A 16,820-nucleotide genomic window follows, 5' to 3' on the forward strand; every position below is an offset into this window, starting at 1 on the left:
TTCGTGTTGGACAGAAATATAACGTGGCCACAGCCTCAAAGCAAAAGGCATCTATTTTCAGTGATGAAATATAATATAATTATAAATTGTCTGTTATTTTACTTTCCAAGTATTTTACTTTCCTAGTATTCAATAAAATGTGCATTTGGCAAGAGTCCTAAGAGCCGGATTTGAACCAGCAACCTAAGGATGCCTGTTTTACCACTACAGACCTCCGCTCTACCAACTGAGCTATCGAAGGCTTGGCAAATCAACTCTAGCAAACTCAATACGAGCTTCCACTTCAACCGTCGACTTGTAAACATCTCTTGCAATTCGTGCAAAATACTACAAATTTGGCTTGTGACGTTCCCGAATTGAGTAAAAGCACATCAGTTCCCAATTAAAAAAATGACCCCCTCCGCAGTCTCCCGCATGTTAATGACCACTATACTAAGGGGGAAAAGTTGAAAGGCGGCGCCTCACAGGCCATCTCCTCAGAGTATTCAGCCGTGTTGGGCCTTGTCAATATTTTAATATCTTGGATGATGTATAGTGTTCTCTCATTTCCCTTGAGAAATCAAGATTGTCAAGGGGATTCTGCTGTTTTGCCAGTTCATAGCAAGAGATGGGGATCCAAAATACCTGACAGGAAACCAATGAAGATTCGTGTTGGACAGAAATATAACGTGGCCACAGCCTCAAAGCAAAAGGCATCTATTTTCAGTGATGAAATATAATATAATTATAAATTGTCTGTTATTTTACTTTCCAAGTATTCAATAAAATGTGCATTTGGCAAGAGTCCTAAGAGCCGGATTTGAACCAACGACCTAAGGATGCCTGTTTTACCACTACAGACCTCCGCTCTACCAACTGAGCTATCGAAGGCTTGGCAAATCAACTCTAGCAAACTCAATACGAGCTTCCACTTCAACCGTCGACTTGTAAACATCTCTTGCAATTTGTGCAAAATACTACAAATTTGGCTTGTGAGGTTCCCGAATTGAGTAAAAGCACATCAGTTCCCAATTAAAAAAATGACCCCCTCCGCAGTCGCCCGCATGTTACTGACCACCATACTAAGGGGGATAAGTTGAAAGGCGGCACCTCACAGGCCATCTCCTCAGAGTATTCAGCCGCGTTGGGCCTTGACAATATTTTAATATCTTAGATGGTGTATAGTGTTCTCTCATTTCCCTTGAGAAATCAAGATTGTCAAGGGGATTCTGCTGTTTTGCCAGTTCATAGCAAGAGATGGGGATCCAAAATACCTGACAGGAAACCAATGAAGATTCGTGTTGGACAGAAATATAACGTGGCCACAGCCTCAAAGCAAAAGGCATCTATTTTCAGTGATGAAATATAATATAATTATAAATTGTCTGTTATTTTATTTTCCAAGTATTTTACTTTCCAAGTATTCAATAAAATTTGCATTTGGCAAAAGTCCATCGAGCCGGATTTGAACCAGCGACCTAAGGATGCCTGTTTTACCACTACAGTCCTCTCCTCTACCAACTGAGCTATCGAAGGCTTGGCAAACCGTTCTCTAGCAAGCTCAATTCGAGCTTCCACTTCAACCGTCGACATGCAAACATCTCTTGCAATTCGTGCAAAATACTACAAATTTGGCTTGTGAGGTTCCCGAATTGAGTAAAAGCACATCAGTTCCCAATTTAAAAAATGACCGCCTCCGCAGTCTCCCGCATGTTACTGACCACCATACTAAGGAGGAAAAGTTGAAAGGCGGCGCCTCACAGGCCATCTCCTCAGAGTATTCATCAGTGTTCGGCCTTGACAATATTTTAATATCTTGGATGGTGTATGGTGTTCTCCCATTTCCCTTGAGAAATCAAGATTGTCAAGGGGATTCTGCTGTTTTGTCAGTTCATAGCAAGAGATGGGGATCCAAAACACCTCACAGGAAACCAACGAAGATTGGTGTCGGACAGAAAAATAACGTGGCCACAGCCTCAAAGCAAAAGGCATCTATTTTCAGTGATGAAATATAATATAATTATAAATTGTCTGTTATTTTACTTTCCAAGTATTTTACTTTCCAAGTATTCAATAAAATTTGCATTTGGCAAAAGTCCTTCGAGCCGGATTTGAACCAGCGACCTAAGGATGCCTGTTTTACCACTACAGTCCTCCGCTCTACCAACTGTGCTATCAAAGGCTTGGCAAATCATTCTCTAGCAAACTCAATACGAGCTTCCACTTCAACCGTCGACTTGTAAACATCTCTTGCAATTCGTGCAAAATACTACAAATTTGGCTTGTGAGGTTCCCGAATTGAGTAAAAGCACATCAGTTCCCAATTAAAAAAATGACCCCCTCCGCAGTCTCCCGCATGTTAATGACCACTATACTAAGTGGGAAAAGTTGAAAGGCGGCGCCTCACAGGCCATCTCCTGAGAGTATTCAGCCGTGTTGGGCCTTGACAATATTTTAATATCTTAGATGGTGTATAGTGTTCTCTCATTTCCCTTGAGAAATCAAGATTGTCAAGGGGATTCTGCTGTTTTGCCAGTTCATAGCAAGAGACGGGGATCCAAAACACCTCACAGGAAACCAACGAAGATTGGTGTCGGACAGAAAAATAACGTGGCCACAGCCTCAAAGCAAAAGGCATCTATTTTCAGTGATGAAATATAATATAATTATAAATTGTCTGTTATTTTACTTTCCAAGTATTTTACTTTCCAAGTATTCAATAAAATTTGCATTTGGCAAAAGTCCTTCGAGCCGGATTTGAACCAGCGACCTAAGGATGCCTGTTTTACCACTACAGTCTGAGCTATCGAAGGCTTGGCAAATCATTCTCTAGCAAACTCAATACGAGCTTCCACTTCAACCGTCGACTTGTAAACATCTCTTGCAATTCGTGCAAAATACTACAAATTTGGCTTGTGAGGTTCACGAATTGAGTAAAAGCACATCAGTTCCCAATTAAAAAAATGACAGCCTCCGCAGTCTCCCGCATGTTACTGACCACCATACTAAGGAGGAAAAGTTGAAAGGCGGCGCCTCACAGGCCATCTCCTCAGAGTATTCAGCCGTGTTGCGCCTTGACAATATTTTAATATCTTGGATGGTGTATAGTGTTCTCTCATTTCCCTTGAGAAATCAAGATTGTCAAGGGGATTCTGCTGTTTTGCCAGTTCATAGCAAGAGATGGGGATCCAAAATACCTGACAGGAAACCAATGAAGATTCGTGTTGGACAGAAATATAACGTGGCCACAGCCTCAAAGCAAAAGGCATCTATTTTCAGTGATGAAATATAATATAATTATAAATTGTCTGTTATTTTACTTTCCAAGTATTCAATAAAATGTGCATTTGGCAAGAGTCCTTAGAGCCGGATTTGAACCAGCGACCTAAGGATGCCTGTTTTACCACTACAGACCTCCGCTCTACCAACTGAGCTATCGAAGGCTTGGCAAATCAACTCTAGCAAACTCAATACGAGCTTCCACTTCAACCGTCGACTTGTAAACATCTCTTGCAATTCGTGCAAAATACTACAAATTTGGCTTGTGAGGTTCCCGAATTGAGTAAAAGCACATCAGTTCCCAATTAAAAAAATGACCCCCTCCACAGTCGCCCGCATGTTACTGACCACCATACTAAGGGGGAAAAGTTGAAAGGCGGCACCTCACAGGCCATCTCCTCAGAGTATTCAGCCGTGTTGCGCCTTGACAATATTTTAATATCTTGGATGGTGTATAGTGTTCTCTCATTTCCCTTGAGAAATCAAGATTGTCAAGGGGATTCTGCTGTTTTGCCAGTTCATAGCAAGAGATGGGGATCCAAAATACCTGACAGGAAACCAATGAAGATTCGTGTTGGACAGAAATATAACGTGGCCACAGCCTCAAAGCAAAAGGCATCTATTTTCAGTGATGAAATATAATATAATTATAAATTGTCTGTTATTTTACTTTCCAAGTATTCAATAAAATGTGCATTTGGCAAGAGTCCTTAGAGCCGGATTTGAACCAGCGACCTAAGGATGCCTGTTTTACCACTACAGACCTCCGCTCTACCAACTGAGCTATCGAAGGCTTGGCAAATCAACTCTAGCAAACTCAATACGAGCTTCCACTTCAACCGTCGACTTGTAAACATCTCTTGCAATTCGTGCAAAATACTACAAATTTGGCTTGTGAGGTTCCCGAATTGAGTAAAAGCACATCAGTTCCCAATTAAAAAAATGACCCCCTCCACAGTCGCCCGCATGTTACTGACCACCATACTAAGGGGGAAAAGTTGAAAGGCGGCACCTCACAGGCCATCTCCTCAGAGTATTCAGCCGCGTTGGGCCTTGACAATATTTTAATATCTTGGATGGTGTATAGTGTTCTCTCATTTCTCTTGAGAAATCAAGATTGTCAAGGGGATTCTGCTGTTTTGCAAGTTCATAGCAAGAGATGGGGATCCAAAACACCTCACAGGAAACCAATGAAGATTCGTGTTGGACAGAAAAATAACGTGGTCACAGCCTCAAAGCAAAAGGCATCTATTTTCAGTGATGAAATATAATATAATTATAAATTGTCTGTTATTTTACTTTCCAAGTATTTTACTTTCCAAGTATTCAATAAAATGTGCATTTGGCAAAAGTCCTTCGAACCGGATTTGAACCAGCGACCTAAGGATGCCTGTTTTACCACTACAGTCCTCAGCTCTACCAACTGAGCTATCGAAGGCTTGGCAAATCAGTCTCTAGCAAGCTCAATACGAGCTTCCACTTCAACCTTCGACATTCAAACATCTCTTGCAATTCGTGCAAAATACTACAAATTTGGCTTGTGAGGTTCCCGAATTGAGTAAAAGCACATCAGTTCACAATTAAAAAAATGACCCCCTCCGCAGTCTCCCGCATGTTACTGACCACCATACAAAGGAGGAAAAGTTGAAAGGCGGCGCCTCACAGGCCATCTCCTCAGAGTATTCATCAGTGTTCGGCCTTGACAATATTTTAATATCTTGGATGGTGTATAGTGTTCTCCCATTTCCCTTGAGAAATCAAGATTGTCAAGGGGATTCTGCTGTTTTGTCAGTTCATAGCAATAGATGGGGATCCAAAATACCTCACAGGAAACCAACGAAGATTGGTGTCGGACAGAAAAATAACGTGGCCACAGCCTCAAAGCAAAAGGCATCTATTTTCAGTGATGAAATATAATATAATTATAAATTGTCTGTTATTTTACTTTCCAAGTATTTTACTTTCCAAGTATTCAATAAAATGTGCATTTGGCAAAAGTCCTTCGAGCCGGTTTTGAACCAGCGACCTAAGGATGCCTGTTTTACCACTACAGTCCTCCGCTCTACCAACTGAGCTATCGAAGGCTTGGCAACTTGTTCTCTAGCAAACTCAATACGAGCTTCGACTTCAACCGTCGACTTGTAAACATCTCTTGCAATTCGTGCAAAATACTACAAATTTGGCTTGTGACGTTCCCGAATTAAGTAAAAGCACATCAGTTCCCAATTAAAAAAATGACCCCCTCCGCAGTCTCCCGCATGTTACTGACCACCATACAAAGGAGGAAAAGTTGAAAGGCGGCGCCTCACAGGCCATCTCCTCATAGTATTCATCAGTGTTCGGCCTTGACAATATTTTAATATCTTGGATGGTGTATAGTGTTCTCCCATTTCCCTTGAGAAATCAAGATTGTCAAGGGGATTCTGCTGTTTTGTCAGTTCATTGCAAGAGATGGGGATCCAAAATACCTCACAGGAAACCAACGAAGATTGGTGTCGGACAGAACAATAACGTGGCCACAGCCTCAAAGCAAAAGGCATCTATTTTCAGTGATGAAATATAATATAATTATAAATTGTCTGTTATTTTACTTTCCAAGTATTTTACTTTCCAAGTATTCAATAAAATGTGCATTTGGCAAAAGTCCTTCGAGACGGATTTGAACCAGCGACCTAAGGATGCCTGTTTTACCACTACAGTCCTCCGCTCTACCAACTGAGCTTTCGAAGGCTTGGCAAATCATTCTCTAGCAAACTCAATACGAGCTTCCACTTCAACCGTCGACTTGTAAACATCTCTTGCAATTCGTGCAAAATACTACAAATTTGGCTTGTGACGTTCCCGAATTGAGTAAAAGCACATCAGTTCCCAATTAAAAAAATGACCCCCTCCGCAGTCTCCCGCATGTTACTGACCACCATACTAAGGGGGAAAAGTTGAAAGGCGGCGCCTCACAGGCCATCTCCTCAGAGTATTCAGCCGTGTTGGGCCTTGACAATATTTTAATATCTTGGATGGTGTATACTGTTCTCTCATTTCCCTTGAGAAATCAAGATTGTCAAGGGGATTCTGCTGTTTTGCCAGTTCATAGCAAGAGATGGGGATCCGAAACACCTCACAGGAAACCAATGAAGATTGGTGTTGGACAGAAACATAACGTGGCCACAGCCTCAAAGCAAAAGGCATCTATTTTCAGTGATGAAATATAATATAATTATAAATTGTCTGTTATTTTATTTTCCAAGTATTTTACTTTCCAAGTATTCAATAAAATTTGCATTTGGCAAAAGTCCTTCGAGCCGGATTTGAACCAGCGACCTAAGGATGCCTGTTTTACCACTACAGTCCTCCGCTCTACCAACTGAGCTTTCGAAGGCTGGGCAAATCATTCTCTAGCAAACTCAATACGAGCTTCCACTTCAACCGTCGACTTGTAAACATCTCTTGCAATTCGTGCAAAATACTACAAATTTGGCTTGTGAGGTTCCCGAATTGAGTAAAAGCACATCAGTTCACAATTAAAAAAATGACCCCCTCCGCAGTCTCCCGCATGTTAATGACCACTATACTAAGGGGGAAAAGTTGAAAGGCGGCGCCTCACAGGCCATCTCCTCAGAGTATTCAGCCGTGTTGGGCCTTGACAATATTTTAATATCTTGGATGGTGTATAGTGTTCTCTCATTTCCCTTGAGAAATCAAGATTGTCAAGGGATGGGGATCCAAAATACCTGACAGGAAACCAATGAAGATTCGTGTTGGACAGAAATATAACGTGGCCACAGCCTCAAAGCAAAAGGCATCTATTTTCATTGATGAAATATAATATAATTATAAATTGTCTGTTATTTTACTTTCCAAGTATTCAATAAAATGTGCATTTGGCAAGAGTCCTTAGAGCCGGATTTGAACCAGCAACCTAGGGATGCCTGTTTTACCACTACAGACCTCCGCTCTACCAACTGAGCTATCGAAGGCTTGGCAAATCAACTCTAGCAAACTCAATACGAGCTTCCACTTCAACCGTCGACTTGTAAACATCTCTTGCAATTCGTGCAAAATACTACAAATTTGGCTTGTGAGGTTCCCGAATTGAGTAAAAGCACATCAGTTCCCAATTAAAAAAATGACCCCCTCCGCAGTCGCCCGCATGTTACTGACCACCATACTAAGGGGGAAAAGTTGAAAGGCGGCACCTCACAGGCCATCTCCTCAGAGTATTCAGCCGCGTTGGGCCTTGACAATATTTTAATATCTTGGATGGTGCATAGTGTTCTCTCATTTCTCTTGAGAAATCAATATTGTCAAGGGGATTCTGCTGTTTTGCAAGTTCATAGCAAGAGATGGGGATCCAAAACACCTCACAGGAAACCAATGAAGATTCGTGTTGGACAGAAAAATAACGTGGTCACAGCCTCAAAGCAAAAGGCATCTATTTTCAGTGATGAAATATAATATAATTATAAATTGTCTGTTATTTTACTTTCCAAGTATTTTACTTTCCAAGTATTCAATAAAATGTGCATTTGGCAAAAGTCCTTCGAGCCGGATTTGAACCAGCGACCTAAGGATGCCTGTTTTACCACTACAGTCCTCCGCTCTACCAACTGAGCTATCGAAGGCTTGGCAAATCAGTCTCTAGCAAGCTCAATACGAGCTTCTACTTCAACCGTCGACATTCAAACATCTCTTGCAATTCGTGCAAAATACTACAAATTTGGCTTGTGAGGTTCCCGAATTGAGTAAAAGCACATCAGTTCACAATTAAAAAAATGACCCCCTCCGCAGTGTCCCGCATGTTACTGACCACCATACAAAGGAGGAAAAGTTGAAAGGCGGCGCCTCACAGGCCATCTCCTCAGAGTATTCAGCCGTGTTGGGCCTTGACAATATTTTAATATCTTGGATGGTGTATAGTGTTCTCTCATTTCCCTTGAGAAATCAAGATTGTCAAGGGGATTCTGCTGTTTTGTCAGTTCATAGCAAGAGATGGGGATCCAAAATACCTCACAGGAAACCAACGAAGATTGGTGTCGGACAGAAAAATAACGTGGCCACAGCCTCAAAGCAAAAGGCATCTATTTTCAGTGATGAAATATAATATAATTATAAATTGTCTGTTATTTTACTTTCCAAGTATTTTACTTTCCAAGTATTCAATAAAATGTGCATTTGGCAAAAGTCCTTCGAACCGGATTTGAACCAGCGACCTAAGGATGCCTGTTTTACCACTACAGTCCTCCGCTCTACCAACTGAGCTATCGAAGGCTTGGCAAATCAGTCTCTAGCAAGCTCGATACGAGCTTCCACTTCAACCTTCGACATTCAAACATCTCTTGCAATTCGTGCAAAATACTACAAATTTGGCTTGTGACGTTCCCGAATTGAGTAAAAGCACATCAGTTCCCAATTAAAAAAATGACCCCCTCCGCAGTCTCCCGCATGTTAATGACCACTATACTAAGTGGGAAAAGTTGAAAGGCGGCGCCTCACAGGCCATCTCCTGAGAGTATTCAGCCGTGTTGGGCCTTGACAATATTTTAATATCTTAGATGGTGTATAGTGTTCTCTCATTTCCCTTGAGAAATCAAGATTGTCAAGGGGATTCTGCTGTTTTGCCAGTTCATAGCAAGAGACGGGGATCCAAAACACCTCACAGGAAACCAACGAAGATTGGTGTCGGACAGAAAAATAACGTGGCCACAGCCTCAAAGCAAAAGGCATCTATTTTCAGTGATGAAATATAATATAATTATAAATTGTCTGTTATTTTACTTTCCAAGTATTTTACTTTCCAAGTATTCAATAAAATTTGCATTTGGCAAAAGTCCTTCGAGCCGGATTTGAACCAGCGACCTAAGGATGCCTGTTTTACCACTACAGTCTGAGCTATCGAAGGCTTGGCAAATCATTCTCTAGCAAACTCAATACGAGCTTCCACTTCAACCGTCAACTTGTAAACATCTCTTGCAATTCGTGCAAAATACTACAAATTTGGCTTGTGAGGTTCACGAATTGAGTAAAAGCACATCAGTTCCCAATTAAAAAAATGACCGCCTCCGCAGTCTCCCGCATGTTACTGACCACCATACTAAGGAGGAAAAGTTGAAAGGCGGCGCCTCACAGGCCATCTCCTCAGAGTATTCAGCCGTGTTGCGCCTTGACAATATTTTAATATCTTGGATGGTGTATAGTGTTCTCTCATTTCCCTTGAGAAATCAAGATTGTCAAGGGGATTCTGCTGTTTTGCCAGTTCATAGCAAGAGATGGGGATCCAAAATACCTGACAGGAAACCAATGAAGATTCGTGTTGGACAGAAATATAACGTGGCCACAGCCTCAAAGCAAAAGGCATCTATTTTCAGTGATGAAATATAATATAATTATAAATTGTCTGTTATTTTACTTTCCAAGTATTCAATAAAATGTGCATTTGGCAAGAGTCCTTAGAGCCGGATTTGAACCAGCGACCTAAGGATGCCTGTTTTACCACTACAGACCTCCGCTCTACCAACTGAGCTATCGAAGGCTTGGCAAATCAACTCTAGCAAACTCAATACGAGCTTCCACTTCAACCGTCGACTTGTAAACATCTCTTGCAATTCGTGCAAAATACTACAAATTTGGCTTGTGAGGTTCCCGAATTGAGTAAAAGCACATCAGTTCCCAATTAAAAAAATGACCCCCTCCACAGTCGCCCGCATGTTACTGACCACCATACTAAGGGGGAAAAGTTGAAAGGCGGCACCTCACAGGCCATCTCCTCAGAGTATTCAGCCGCGTTGGGCCTTGACAATATTTTAATATCTTGGATGGTGTATAGTGTTCTCTCATTTCTCTTGAGAAATCAAGATTGTCAAGGGGATTCTGCTGTTTTGCAAGTTCATAGCAAGAGATGGGGATCCAAAACACCTCACAGGAAACCAATGAAGATTCGTGTTGGACAGAAAAATAACGTGGTCACAGCCTCAAAGCAAAAGGCATCTATTTTCAGTGATGAAATATAATATAATTATAAATTGTCTGTTATTTTACTTTCCAAGTATTTTACTTTCCAAGTATTCAATAAAATGTGCATTTGGCAAAAGTCCTTCGAACCGGATTTGAACCAGCGACCTAAGGATGCCTGTTTTACCACTACAGTCCTCAGCTCTACCAACTGAGCTATCGAAGGCTTGGCAAATCAGTCTCTAGCAAGCTCAATACGAGCTTCCACTTCAACCTTCGACATTCAAACATCTCTTGCAATTCGTGCAAAATACTACAAATTTGGCTTGTGAGGTTCCCGAATTGAGTAAAAGCACATCAGTTCACAATTAAAAAAATGACCCCCTCCGCAGTCTCCCGCATGTTACTGACCACCATACAAAGGAGGAAAAGTTGAAAGGCGGCGCCTCACAGGCCATCTCCTCAGAGTATTCATCAGTGTTCGGCCTTGACAATATTTTAATATCTTGGATGGTGTATAGTGTTCTCCCATTTCCCTTGAGAAATCAAGATTGTCAAGGGGATTCTGCTGTTTTGTCAGTTCATAGCAATAGATGGGGATCCAAAATACCTCACAGGAAACCAACGAAGATTGGTGTCGGACAGAAAAATAACGTGGCCACAGCCTCAAAGCAAAAGGCATCTATTTTCAGTGATGAAATATAATATAATTATAAATTGTCTGTTATTTTACTTTCCAAGTATTTTACTTTCCAAGTATTCAATAAAATGTGCATTTGGCAAAAGTCCTTCGAGCCGGTTTTGAACCAGCGACCTAAGGATGCCTGTTTTACCACTACAGTCCTCCGCTCTACCAACTGAGCTATCGAAGGCTTGGCAACTTGTTCTCTAGCAAACTCAATACGAGCTTCGACTTCAACCGTCGACTTGTAAACATCTCTTGCAATTCGTGCAAAATACTACAAATTTGGCTTGTGACGTTCCCGAATTGAGTAAAAGCACATCAGTTCCCAATTAAAAAAATGACCCCCTCCGCAGTCTCCCGCATGTTACTGACCACCATACAAAGGAGGAAAAGTTGAAAGGCGGCGCCTCACAGGCCATCTCCTCATAGTATTCATCAGTGTTCGGCCTTGACAATATTTTAATATCTTGGATGGTGTATAGTGTTCTCCCATTTCCCTTGAGAAATCAAGATTGTCAAGGGGATTCTGCTGTTTTGTCAGTTCATTGCAAGAGATGGGGATCCAAAATACCTCACAGGAAACCAACGAAGATTGGTGTCGGACAGAAAAATAACGTGGCCACAGCCTCAAAGCAAAAGGCATCTGTTTTCAGTGATGAAATATAATATAATTATAAATTGTCTGTTATTTTACTTTCCAAGTATTTTACTTTCCAAGTATTCAATAAAATGTGCATTTGGCAAAAGTCCTTCGAGACGGATTTGAACCAGCGACCTAAGGATGCCTGTTTTACCACTACAGTCCTCCGCTCTACCAACTGAGCTTTCGAAGGCTTGGCAAATCATTCTCTAGCAAATCATTCTCTAGCAAACTCAATACGAGCTTCCACTTCAACCGTCGACTTGTAAACATCTCTTGCAATTCGTGCAAAATACTACAAATTTGGCTTGTGACGTTCCCGAATTGAGTAAAAGCACATCAGTTCCCAATGAAAAAAATGACCCCCTCCGCAGTCTCCCGCATGTTACTGACCACCATACTAAGGGGGAAAAGTTGAAAGGCGGCGCCTCACAGGCCATCTCCTCAGAGTATTCAGCCGTGTTGGGCCTTGACAATATTTTAATATCTTGGATGGTGTATACTGTTCTCTCATTTCCCTTGAGAAATCAAGATTGTCAAGGGGATTCTGCTGTTTTGCCAGTTCATAGCAAGAGATGGGGATCCGAAACACCTCACAGGAAACCAATGAAGATTGGTGTTGGACAGAAACATAACGTGGCCACAGCCTCAAAGCAAAAGGCATCTATTTTCAGTGATGAAATATAATATAATTATAAATTGTCTGTTATTTTATTTTCCAAGTATTTTACTTTCCAAGTATTCAATAAAATTTGCATTTGGCAAAATTCCTTCGAGCCGGATTTGAACCAGCGACCTAAGGATGCCTGTTTTACCACTACAGTCCTCCGCTCTACCAACTGAGCTTTCGAAGGCTGGGCAAATCATTCTCTAGCAAACTCAATACGAGCTTCCACTTCAACCGTCGACTTGTAAACATCTCTTGCAATTCGTGCAAAATACTACAAATTTGGCTTGTGAGGTTCCCGAATTGAGTAAAAGCACATCAGTTCACAATTAAAAAAATGACCCCCTCCGCAGTCTCCCGCATGTTAATGACCACTATACTAAGGGGGAAAAGTTGAAAGGCGGCGCCTCACAGGCCATCTCCTCAGAGTATTCAGCCGTGTTGGGCCTTGACAATATTTTAATATCTTGGATGGTGTATAGTGTTCTCTCATTTCCCTTGAGAAATCAAGATTGTCAAGGGGATTCTGCTGTTTTGCCAGTTCATAGCAAGAGATGGGGATCCAAAATACCTGACAGGAAACCAATGAAGATTCGTGTTGGACAGAAATATAACGTGGCCACAGCCTCAAAGCAAAAGGCATCTATTTTCATTGATGAAATATAATATAATTATAAATTGTCTGTTATTTTACTTTCCAAGTATTCAATAAAATGTGCATTTGGCAAGAGTCCTTAGAGCCGGATTTGAACCAGCGACCTAGGGATGCCTGTTTTACCACTACAGACCTCCGCTCTACCAACTGAGCTATCGAAGGCTTGGCAAATCAACTCTAGCAAACTCAATACGAGCTTCCACTTCAACCGTTGACTTGTAAACATCTCTTGCAATTCGTGCAAAATACTACAAATTTGGCTTGTGAGGTTCCCGAATTGAGTAAAAGCACATCAGTTCCCAATTAAAAAAATGACCCCCTCCGCAGTCGCCCGCATGTTACTGACCACCATACTAAGGGGGAAAAGTTGAAAGGCGGCACCTCACAGGCCATCTCCTCAGAGTATTCAGCCGCGTTGGGCCTTGACAATATTTTAATATCTTGGATGGTGCATAGTGTTCTCTCATTTCTCTTGAGAAATCAAGATTGTCAAGGGGATTCTGCTGTTTTGCAAGTTCATAGCAAGAGATGGGGATCCAAAACACCTCACAGGAAACCAATGAAGATTCGTGTTGGACAGAAAAATAACGTGGTCACAGCCTCAAAGCAAAAGGCATCTATTTTCAGTGATGAAATATAATATAATTATAAATTGTCTGTTATTTTACTTTCCAAGTATTTTACTTTCCAAGTATTCAATAAAATGTGCATTTGGCAAAAGTCCTTCGAGCCGGATTTGAACCAGCGACCTAAGGATGCCTGTTTTACCACTACAGTCCTCCGCTCTACCAACTGAGCTTTCGAAGGCTTGGCAAATCATTCTCTAGCAAACTCAATACGAGCTTCCACTTCAACCGTCGACTTGTAAACATCTCTTGCAATTCGTGCAAAATACTACAAATTTGGCTTGTGAGGTTCCCGAATTGAGTAAAAGCACATCAGTTCCCAATTAAAAAAATGACCCCCTCCGCAGTCTCCCGCATGTTAATGACCACCATACTAAGGGGGAAAAGTTGAAAGGCGGCGCCTCACAGGCCATCTCCTCAGAGTATTCAGCCGTGTTCGGCCTTGACAATATTTTAATATCTTGGATGGTGTATAGTGTTCTCCCATTTCCCTTGAGAAATCAAGATTGTCAAGGGGATTCTGCTGTTTTGTCAGTTCATAGCAAGAGATGGGGATCCAAAATACCTCACAGGAAACCAACGAAGATTGGTGTCGGACAGAAAAATAACGTGGCCACAGCCTCAAAGCAAAAGGCATCTATTTTCAGTGATGAAATATAATATAATTATAAATTGTCTGTTATTTTACTTTCCAAGTATTTTACTTTCCAAGTATTCAATAAAATGTGCATTTGGCAAAAGTCCTTCGAGCCGGATTTGAACCAGCGACCTAAGGATGCCTGTTTTACCACTACAGTCCTCCGCTCTACCAACTGAGCTATCGAAGGCTTGGCAAATTGTTCTCTAGCAAACTCAATACGAGCTTCCACTTCAACCGTCGACTTGTAAACATCTCTTGCAATTTGTGCAAAATACTACAAATTTGGCTTGTGACGTTCCCGAATTGAGTAAAAGCACATCAGTTCCCAATTAAAAAAATGACCCCCTCCGCAGTCTCCCGCATGTTACTGACCACCATACAAAGGAGGAAAAGTTGAAAGGCGGCGCCTCACAGGCCATCTCCTCATAGTATTCATCAGTGTTCGGCCTTGACAATATTTTAATATCTTGGATGGTGTATAGTGTTCTCCCATTTCCCTTGAGAAATCAAGATTGTTAAGGGGATTCTGCTGTTTTGTCAGTTCATAGCAAGAGATGGGGATCCAAAATACCTCACAGGAAACCAACGAAGATTGGTGTCGGACAGAAAAATAACGTGGCCACAGCCTCAAAGCAAAAGGCATCTATTTTCAGTGATGAAATATAATATAATTATAAATTGTCTGTTATTTTACTTTCCAAGTATTTTACTTTCCAAGTATTCAATAAAATGTGCATTTGGCATAAGTCCTTCGAGCCGGATTTGAACCAGCGACCTAAGGATGCCTGTTTTACCACTACAGTCCTCCGCTCTACCAACTGAGCTATCGAAGGCTTGGCAAATCGTTATCTAGCAAACTCAATACAAGCTTCCACTTCAACCGTCGACTTGTAAACATCTCTTGCAATTCGTGCAAAATACTACAAATTTGGCTTGTGACGTTCCCGAATTGAGTAAAAGCACATCAGTTCCCAATTAAAAAAATGACCCCCTCCACAGTCGCCCGCATGTTACTGACCACCATACTAAGGGGGAAAAGTTGAAAGGCGGCGCCTCACAGGCCATCTCCTCAGAGTATTCAGCCGTGTTGCGCCTTGACAATATTTTAATATCTTGGATGGTGTATACTGTTCTCTCATTTCCCTTGAGAAATCAAGATTGTCAAGGGGATTCTGCTGTTTTGCCAGTTCATAGCAAGAGATGGGGATCCGAAACACCTCACAGGAAACCAATGAAGATTGGTGTTGGACAGAAACATAACGTGGCCACAGCCTCAAAGCAAAAGGCATCTATTTTCAGTGATGAAATATAATATAATTATAAATTGTCTGTTATTTTATTTTCCAAGTATTTTACTTTCCAAGTATTCAATAAAATTTGCATTTGGCAAAAGTCCTTCGAGCCGGATTTGAACCAGCGACCTAAGGATGCCTGTTTTACCACTACAGACCTCCGCTACTACCAACTGAGCTATCGAAGGCTTGGCAAATCAACTCTAGCAAACTCAATACGAGCTTCCACTTCAACCGTCGACTTGTAAACATCTCTTGCAATTCGTGCAAAATACTACAAATTTGGCTTGTGAGGTTCCCGAATTGAGTAAAAGTACATCAGTTCCCAATTAAAAAAATGACCCCCTCCGAAGTCGCCCGCATGTTACTGACCACCATACTAAGGGGGAAAAGTTGAAAGGCGGCGCCTCACAGGCCATCTCCTCAGAGTATTCAGCCGTGTTGGGCCTTGACAATATTTTAATATCTTGGATGGTGTATACTGTTCTCTCATTTCCCTTGAGAAATCAAGATTGTCAAGGGGATTCTGCTGTTTTGCCAGTTCATAACAAGAGATGGGGATCCGAAACACCTCACAGGAAACCAATGAAGATTGGTGTTGGACAGAAACATAACGTGGCCACAGCCTCAAAGCAAAAGGCATCTATTTTCAGTGATGAAATATAATATAATTATAAATTGTCTGTTATTTTATTTTCCAAGTATTTTACTTTCCAAGTATTCAATAAAATTTGCATTTGGCAAAAGTCCTTCGAGCCGGATTTGAACCAGCAACCTAAGGATGCCTGTTTTACCACTACAGTCCTCCGCTCTACCAACTGAGCTTTCGAAGGCTTGGCAAATCATTCTCTAGCCAACTCAATACGAGCTTCCACTTCAACCGTCGACTTGTAAACATCTCTTGCAATTCGTGCAAAATACTACAAATTTGGCTTGTGAGGTTCCCGAATTGAGTAAAAGCACATCAGTTCCCAATTAAAAAAATGACCCCCTCCGCAGTCTCCCGCATGTTAATGACCACTATACTAAGGGGGAAAAGTTGAAAGGCGGCGCCTCACAGGCCATCTCCTCAGAGTATTCAGCCGTGTTGGGCCTTGACAATATTTTAATATCTTGGATGGTGTATAGTGTTCTCTCATTTCCCTTGAGAAATCAAGATTGTCAAGGGGATTCTGCTGTTTTGTCAGTTCATAGCAAGAGATGGGGATCCAAAATACCTCACAGGAAACCAACGAAGATTGGTGTCGGACAGAAAAATAACGTGGCCACAGCCTCAAAGCAAAAGGCATCTATTTTCAGTGATGAAATATAATATAATTATAAATTGTCTGTTATTTTACTTTCCAAGTATTTTACTTTCCAAGTATTCAATAAAATGTGCATTTGGCAAAAGTCCTTCGAACCGGATTTGA

General features: G+C 41.4%; 3 non-coding genes across 3 annotated transcripts; all 3 read right to left on the reverse strand.

Annotated features, from left to right (window-relative positions):
• Nucleotides 1-7,791: 7,791 nt before the first annotated feature.
• TRNAY-GUA (transfer RNA tyrosine (anticodon GUA)) lies at nucleotides 7,792-7,877 on the reverse strand. The gene is given in 2 exon segments: nucleotides 7,792-7,827; nucleotides 7,841-7,877. It is a non-coding gene; the product is annotated as a tRNA-Tyr (tRNA).
• A 6,340-nt stretch (nucleotides 7,878-14,217) lies between these two features.
• On the reverse strand, nucleotides 14,218-14,303 carry TRNAY-GUA (transfer RNA tyrosine (anticodon GUA)). Its single transcript is given in 2 exon segments — nucleotides 14,218-14,253; nucleotides 14,267-14,303. It is a non-coding gene; the product is annotated as a tRNA-Tyr (tRNA).
• A 560-nt stretch (nucleotides 14,304-14,863) lies between these two features.
• TRNAY-GUA (transfer RNA tyrosine (anticodon GUA)) lies at nucleotides 14,864-14,949 on the reverse strand. The gene is given in 2 exon segments: nucleotides 14,864-14,899; nucleotides 14,913-14,949. It is a non-coding gene; the product is annotated as a tRNA-Tyr (tRNA).
• Nucleotides 14,950-16,820: the final 1,871 nt, after the last annotated feature.

This window comes from Ambystoma mexicanum, chromosome 1p, assembly GCF_040938575.1.
Source record: "Ambystoma mexicanum isolate Mex_15411 chromosome 1p, UKY_AmexF1_1, whole genome shotgun sequence".
NCBI lineage: Eukaryota > Metazoa > Chordata > Amphibia > Caudata > Ambystomatidae > Ambystoma > Ambystoma mexicanum.